Source organism: Cygnus olor, chromosome 3 (assembly GCF_009769625.2).
Source record: "Cygnus olor isolate bCygOlo1 chromosome 3, bCygOlo1.pri.v2, whole genome shotgun sequence".
Lineage (NCBI taxonomy): Eukaryota > Metazoa > Chordata > Aves > Anseriformes > Anatidae > Cygnus > Cygnus olor.
In genome coordinates this window covers 67,344,906-67,353,681 of record NC_049171.1, presented here as the reverse complement: position 1 = coordinate 67,353,681, position 8,776 = coordinate 67,344,906, and the positions used below count along the sequence as shown (strand labels likewise).

At 38.0% G+C, this 8,776-nt stretch overlaps 1 long non-coding RNA gene across 1 annotated transcript; it reads left to right on the top strand.

Moving 5' to 3' along the window:
- Positions 1 to 1,715: 1,715 nt before the first annotated feature.
- On the top strand, positions 1,716 to 7,493 carry LOC121067189. The gene is made up of 3 exons (XR_005818147.1): positions 1,716 to 1,818; positions 4,818 to 4,929; positions 7,399 to 7,493. It is a non-coding gene; the product is annotated as an uncharacterized LOC121067189 (long non-coding RNA).
- The last annotated feature ends 1,283 nt before the right edge of the window (positions 7,494 to 8,776 follow it).

The following is an 8,776-nucleotide window of genomic DNA, read 5'->3' as shown; positions in this document are numbered from 1 at the left end:
TTAAGCGTACACATAAATTAAAAGCCATTTCTAATACTGGTACTACTCTTCACCTGAATAGGTATGTCTCTAAAATGTATTATTTATACAGTTTTTAAGTAAAAAAATTCATCTTTCAAAACCATGGGTAGAGGTTATTCTAAAAATGTTTTTTTACACCCTAATATTGTGAACTAATTTTTTATTTAAGACGTATTTATGGTATAAATGAGAAACTGCTCAGGTCTGCAATCAGTCATATGAAAAATGGCAGGAAAGGATCTCAAGAGTTCACTTATTTCACCTTGTCCCCAAGTGGTATCCCCAGCTCATTCCTCACAGGCATCTGCCTAGCCTGTACTTAGAGATCTCCAACAATGGAGATCCTGCAACCAGCTCAGTTACCCTGATGTTGAACTGTCCTTGCAATTAGAAGGCTTTCTCTAATGCCTGAGAATGATTTACTTTGCTCTGATTTCCACCTACTGCTTATTGTTCTAATTCAAGTGCACAGGAAGAACACTGCATTCCTGTCCTTTCTGTAGCCCACCGTTTTCTCACATAGGAGGGAGAACAGCACTTGTTCTTTCTAGGTAATTAGCAACCCAAATGATGCTGTAGGAAATCTCTGGCATTGAATAATGCATTGGTTTTTGATTGTATACTTCTATTGCCCTCTACTGGGTGGGAATGTGAGATTTAACAGAGTGCTCATACCTAGATCTGGTTAATAGCGTGTCCAATATATACAAAATTCTACTGCAGATGTTCCTAAGATTGATCTTGGCCAATATTGCACAACAGAATATGTGTGCTTTATTTTCTTATTTATTCTGCAACACTGTGTGAAGATGCATCTAAAACTATATATGCTTAATTTATCTTGTTGCCGTTAACCTGAAAGTAGTCTAAATATATGTTAAGAAGAGAAATACAGATGAACTTCTTCCATTGGATTGGGTTAATTCTGTGACTGATTGAAGCCAACTTTTGGAGTCATTTGTTATTGGGGTGCAAAACAAAACTGAAGAAAATTCTAGGAATATTTACAGTAATCATTATAATGTATATCACTAGCCTTTGCTTGGAGCAAGAAGACAATTATTCTGTTAAAAGGACTAACGTAATCTCTATTCTGTTTACTGCAAAATAAAATGACTTGTTCCAAACCAACATCAGCTGATGTTTGACCTACAGAAAGCTGGCTCCAGACTGAAGCCTATTTCTTCATTTGGACAAAGACACTCCCACAGTAATGACACTTTTATTTCACACAGTGACACAAATGGATTTTTATTTTTATTTTTTTTTTTTGGTCCAAAGAGCCATTTACTGATTGGCTTGCTGAAGGCCTGATGGAAGACTACTGACAAAATACTTTCAATGAAATACATGCAGCTTTTGGAAGCAGTTTCTTTAAAAAAAAATCATCTGAAATGCATTGTGAACTGGTAGAGAATTTAACAGAGCAATAGTAATTAGATTTGGAAATGTATATTAAGTCTTTTTGTCCGTTCTCTGTGAACAGATGATTGTTTCCTGTGCTGTACTTCAGGATATTTAATTTAGAGACATTTTTGGTGACTCTCTAAAAATAGCTTCATTTTACCACATAGAACTACAGTTCATCTCCTTTACTGATTTTAATGATAAGATAAATATTTTCTTGGTTAACTGAAACAACAACAACAACAAAAACTTGTTTGCTGCTTTTTACTTATAGTCCAGGAAGGCTGGATGCAGAGAGGCTGAGCTGCAGAACCCATTCAGCCTCGGCAGAAGAAATATTTCCAAAATCTTCATCAACTACACCTGTGCAAAGCCACAAAAGGGACAAAGGTATCTCTTGGACATAATTGATATAGGACAGTCTTTATTGTTGGTGACAGTGTGTAAAGTGGAAATAACCTAGCATGAACCTCAGCTCTCAGGTTGAGTGTTCAGGGCTGACGGTTGTAGAGAACATCTTACTTGAGAATTTAGGCCTGTGATGTGGAAATGATTGAGTTACAGTAATCTTCAACATAATAGTGTTACTGGAATACTTTTCAAATTCTGTAGAGTAGAGTAGAATGGAACGGAACGGAATGGAACGGAACAGAACAGAACAGACCAGAATAGAATAGAATAGAAGGAGTTCGAAGGGACCTTCAAAGACCATCAAAACCTCACCACTTCAGGGCTAATCAAAAGTTAAAGAGTATTATTAAGGGCATTATCCAAATATCTCTTGAACACTCACAGGCATGGGGCATCAACCACCTCTCTAGGAAGTCTCTTCCAGTGTTTGACCACCCTCATGGTAAATAATTTTTTCCTCATATCCAGTTTGAAGCTCCCCTGACACAGCTTTGTGTCATTCCTGTGAGTCCTGTCACTGCTTGTGAGGGAGAAGAGACTGGCACCTTTCTCTCCACTTCCCCTGCTCAGGAAGACGCAGAGCACAACGAGGTTGCCTCTCAGCCTCCTTTTCTCCAGACCAGACAACCCTTAGACTCTTCTCTTAGGACATGCCTTCCAGCCCTTTTACCAGCTTTGTTGCCCTCTGGATGCTTTCAAGGACCTTAACATGTTTATTTTTTTTTTTATATTTTGGAACTCAGAACTGCATGCAATACTCAAGGTGAGACCACACCAACACTAAATATAGTGGGAGAATCGCCTCTTTTGACCGGCCAGCTGTGCTGTGCTTAATGCAGCCCAAAATGCAGTTTGCCCTCCTGTCAACCAGGGCACACTGCTGGCTAAGGTTGAGCCTGCTGTTGACCAGCACACACAGGTCCCTCTCTGTTGAGCTTCTCTCCAGCCCCTTGTCTCCCAGTCTGTACCTGTGACTGGTATCAGTCTGTCCCAGATACAGCATACAGCATTTTCCTTTTTTGAACTTCATTCTGTTGATGCTTGCCCAATGCTCCAGTCTACGTAGATCCCTCTGCAAAGTTTCTCATTCCTCCAGGGTGTCAACAGCACCTCTCAGTTGGTTTTCTCAGCAAACTTGCTGAGGATGCACTCCATTCCTTCATCCAGATCACTGATAAAAATGTTGAACAGAGTCAGCCCCTAAATTAAGCCTTGGGGAACACCACAAGCCTGATAATCAGATGTAGTCCCATTCACTATGACCCTTTGACTTCTACTGTTGAGCCAGTTCATCACCCAGTGTAGCATGAACCTGTTTATCTCACAGCTGGACGATCTGTCCAGAAGGATACTGTGAATAAATTTCAGAAAGATTACATCCACTGCCTGCCCTTCATCCCCCAAGTGGGTGACCTTATTGCAGAAGGATATCAAATTACTAAGACAAGACTTTCCCTTGATGAACCCTTACTGACTATGCCTGATGATTTTGTTCTTTAAATGCCTTTCAACAATACTTAAGATAATCTTCATAATTTTTCCAGGTACTATGTTCACAGTGAATCAAGAACTGGGTTTTACACTGTGATTTTCTCTGAGAGCATTTTTCGTAGCTCAGCAGACCATGCATTTGGTATGTTTCCAGATTCACTGAACATTTTATTTTCTATAATTTTGGTCCATTATATGTTTCTTTATATTTCATTCCATTCATGGCAGCCTTATACCTCTGGAAGGTTTGCTGTCTTAACACCACTCTTTTTCCCTGCAACATATTTCATGAGAAAATGCAAAATCCTGTAATAAGAAAGGCAGTTAGAAAAGCACTTCTGGAGACTATAAATAATTATCGAATAATGGCACTGCTGCTGTGCAGCTTGAAAGTTTCAACACGATTTAATAAAATAGTGCATTTGATACTCTTACTTGCCTTCTGTTTCATAAGCCTCTTGATCATATGTTTGAGCCTTTCTACATAGCCAGGAGTGAAACCTGTCTGACTAATGAAACCCAGAAGATAGAGATTTGAGGAAATGCATGGTAACTAGCATATTGCAATGAAAACATGAGTCTGTAAAATTCTAACTTCTCTACGTTTCCCAGTTATCTGGACAACTGAAAAGAGGATGGTGCTAGAAAGGCTTTGCCCTTTTGTGCTCTTAGTGCTCTTGCTCTGGGAGCTGGGAACTGGGATGGGAGTTGCCATGGCTGTGCCCAGAGGAGAGGATGAAGTGCAGCACCCTGAGCCTAGCAGGGGAAATGGTGCAGTGCTCTGTTTTTAGGAGAAATGTGATGAGATGGCGCATTCAGTTCTGCTCCCCTTTGCTTAATCCCTCTAGCTCACTTCCAGCTCTCTCCCCTCACATGATTTTATAGGCATCAGGCTTGCCTAAATGTTATTTGGTGAGCCTCTCTCCCCTCCAGACTTTTTAAGCTGCTGTTTCCTGCCAGCTGCCCTTTGCAGTAATATCAGCACCATACTGAGAGTAGAAGGAGCAAGCAGAATATGGGTCTAGATGAGGGAAGGGACAAGCCCTGCATCCCTCCTTCATGTCCCTGTTTGAAATATTGGGTGGCTTGCCAGCATAACCTGAACATGCTGAGCCCTGCACAGGGAGATTTTTCCATATGACTGACTTTAGGTACAAGTCAGAGAGACTCTGACAAGTCAGAGAGACGCTTGTGGGGCCAGAGGGACCAACAGCGAACCCCCACCATCACACATACCCAGGCAACACCTCTCCCCATCGCAGAACTCATAACTTTTTAAGCCACAGATATTACAGTAACCACTTACTGAGTTAAACTGGTTTTCTGTCATCAGAGAAAAACATTTATTTCTGAGAAGCTTTAGATTTTATGTTTTATGAACTTTATTACCAAAGGGCTGAAAAATGCGGCAGGAATTTGTTCCTTTATTATATGTCTGAGCAGAATGAAATCAATCTTCAGAGGTTTCACTTTAACTGCACTTCCAGGCTTCAACACAAGGAGGCACTAAAACACTGCAGTTCTTCACCATCAGTCTAAAAGACGCTTAGTTTCTGATTTTCCAGAAAGACATACTGCATAAGTTAACATAAACAAAAGGTAAGCTGTGGTATAAGCTATTAATCAGTGCATCATGCTCATAGTTCTCATTTACATTTATGCATACATCTCTGCGTGTGTTGCAGTGTTTGGGAGTTCAGGTTTTCCATGCAGAATGATGAGAAAAGCCCAGCTGCAGACAGCTGGTCATGCCGCTCCTTGTCTGATAGAGCAGACAATTAGCTCGATAATCCAATGGCGGGGGCAGGGGGAAAGGCTGTTGACAAGAAAACCAAAGCAATTTTATGCCTATGGGGCCCAGAAAAGTCACCAGGTAAAAGATACAATAGAGTATTTCATTTATTATATATTATAAAGAAGTTTTAAAATTATATATACTGAGGTAAGTGAAGCAAAAAGAGGCATATGCCAGTCTTGCTTACATTCATGGAATCATTTTGGATTTCCATTTCTATAAACAACATGAGAATATGGTCTCAAAATACTCATTTCACCAGGAAGCACATCTTCAGTCAAAGCCTTATGTTATTATGTTCCCCATAAATCAAGAAGTGTGCATGGCAAGATGGAAGGAAAGGAACATGAGCAGGGTATAAAACCAATGATAATTCTTGATTCTATTTTGCACTTTAGTTTGAACCATGGCTGGTACAAGAGTGGAAAAAGAGGGGTTCTGTGTTGTTTTGGTAGCCAAAATTTTCGACTGTTAACAGTTCAAAGGCAGCAGTTGCCAATGAGATCACATGAAAACAACCTCATTAGCAGTAACAATCCTGCAAAGAGCAACTCAGATATATAGGGCTTAATTAGCTCTGAAGGCAAAGATGTGCCAGCTTGAGCCTTGCTGCCAAGCTAACGCTCAAGAGATATGGGGATGAAATCAATTTCATCACCTACCTACTGCCCTCAGTTCAGAGTGGCAAAGAAACTTTGAAGGAAATTTGCTCACAGAATTTCTGAGTTTGCAGACACAAGAAAATACCCTCTACGTGTTGGGTCTACTTCAGACCCATATTCTTTCTGTGTGGTCTTTTCATAAAAGGTGACCTGCCACTTGAGTGTGACAGAGAAAATGGTTTAAAGAAATAGGAGCTCTCAGTAGTGCTTAGTTCAAAATCTCTCAAAATAGCATGCAGCAGTGTGCTTTCTTCCAGAATAATTTATGTGAGTAAGAAGTTGGACAAGATAAAATTCAGAGGTCCATTCAAACAAATCATTCTATGCATTTGTGATATATTTGTTTTATGTTAATGTTATAAAGTTATACAAGGTTCACAACTTCATTTTTTTTCTACAAAAACAGATAAAATATGTTTACTAAACGGACTGCAAAGCCAATAGGGTATTGAGGCAAGGGCAAGAGATAAGAGGCTGAGAGAAAAGGGTTCTGATTGTATTTCTTTAAAATGAATGCTTTCATTCTCCCCAGACAACAGCTTTTACCTTCAGTGAATATTTTTAAAGTTTGTAATGTTTGTTTGTTTGATCGATTACATTTTGGTGTTAGCAAAATAAGGCTTACAACTCTTTAGCTACCAAACACTGAATTCTTGAAGCAAATTGCTCAATCCATTATTTCTTTTAGATGTCTTTAGTATATACTTTTTTTTTTTTTTTTTTTGGATGATGTGACTTTATTTATTAAAGTGATAGACTTTATTTGACAGTGTTATATACCAGGCTCAAATACTACATTTAAAACATACGTTCACTGGCATCCAGACATTTTTTGATGCTTATCTGTATGTTAAGTATTAAAAATCATATATTGGAGGTTTTTTTTTTTCAAAAAAAAATCTGTAAATATTATTATGTTTGTTTGTTTCTTTCTAAAGTAACCCAGATCTTGAAAGGATGCCACGAAGTAGGCACAGAAAAACTTTCTCAGTTAAAAATGTAAAATAACCTTAAGCACTAACACAATATCATGTAGCATTGTTAAGAAAAAGAGAATAACTTCAATAACTTGTATATGTTGTACCTACTATACGTGACCCACATAAATTTATAAAATCTGTTGAATTGTGGGAATTAATTCTAAGAAAGAACTTTAGTCCTGTACTGCACCATTAAATCTGATGGAAAAATTGCTGTTCAACTCAATAGGAATAGAAATGAGATTTCTGTAATTAGAATAGGGAAATGTAGTATTAATGGATCTATTCATAAAATAATAAGTCTATGAAATAAGTCTAAATTGACGTGAACACATTTTGGCCTTGAAAACTTAAATGCTGGATGTAGCTCCTGATGATGTTCAACAAATGCCAGCTTCTCTATAGTCTGATGCCTAGACTGCCCAGCAATCAAACAGTAGCTACAGTTTTCCCTCTGCAAAAGAATATAATGATCAAAAAATTCAAAGGAACAAATATATAGTTATATAGTATAAATATGAAAAGAGACCAAACTACCATAAAGAAAAAAGACTACATTTTATATATTTGTTTGTGTCCTACAGATATTTACCAGGCAATAAACATAACCTTATTTTAATTATCCACACAGGATTACATGGAGAAGAGGACCTATAAAGCAGAATGTGTTCATACTGTCTGTGTCAACATTTACTCTGCCAAACTGAAGGGACACTTGGCTATGACTGAAGAATTAATATACTCCTTCTTTTAAACAGATATTTCTTCACAGGATGACTGAAAAACAAAGCCTTAGGGTCCTGTTGTAATTTGCAGGGACTTGTGTCTTTAAGGGATATGTCAAGTTTAAAACCTTAGCATATCCTTACTGTTTTACTATGTGCATTTTTTTTTCTTTTAATTTCCCCTGCCTTTTATAGAGATCAGTGGTGTTTGTCTTGTCTTTGAACTCTCTGGTTTCAAGTTCATATGCTTCTCTTTCATCTATGCAGCAAAAGGCAGCATTAAACTTGTGCCTCAGCAGCAGATTTCTGGCAGAAAAGCAGGTTTGTGATTTCATTGAAGACCATTGGGGAGCTTGTGAGCTGAAGGCCAGTTCTTATTTTAAAAGGCATAGCTGAGAAACATAAAGGAAGAGGCAAAAGGTTAAAAGAAAATGTGAAATTGCCTTTGTAGAACAGTTTGTTCCCACCCTGAAATCAGTGTGAAATGCCCCTTCTCATAACAAGTTAAACAAATAAAGTGATTGGATACAGCCTGGAGAGGTGATAATCTGGAAACTTGCACCACAAGCATCTAATAACTTCAGAAACTGTCCAGATTAAAAGCAGAGAAGAATTTGTATTTGAGATATTAATCTTTAGAAACACAATTGCTTTGCAAGATTAGTAATAAAATAAAGAGTAGATACCTCTAAGAGGCTGGTGTATTACAGTCTTTAGAACATCCAAAATGCACTGGATTCCTCCCAGAGAAAAGGAAGGTGAAATGATTCTTGCTTTAAGAAGCTTCATCTTACTAAAGAGGACAAACAGAAAAAACATGGGGACTTGGGAATTCCATTCCTGTCCCCAAACTGGATAATCAGATAGATCAGTTTGATTTACCAAAAGCCCAGCTCTTGGCTACAGCTAGGTGATACAGCCGGAAGTCCCAGATGAATTTGTGTTGAGATAATGGAGACTTTACAGACAGTCACAATATATCAGTGCGGCCTTGCTATGGTATATCACCACTCAAGAGCATTGCAGTACTGTACTTACCTGTCTATTTTGGTTGATCAAAAAACTAGCAAAGAGAACATTTTTCTTCCAAAAATAATGCGATTTTTTGTGCTCTTATGGCAGACAGAGATGAGATTTTGGAGCAAGCTTTCCAAAAATACCTCACCAAAAAAAAAAAAAAAAGAAAAAAGTATATAAATAATAAAGGCATATCAACGAATTCTTTACCTACACCCATAACAATACTTCCTGAATCTGCACAAATAGTCTTTTGAGACATTTTAT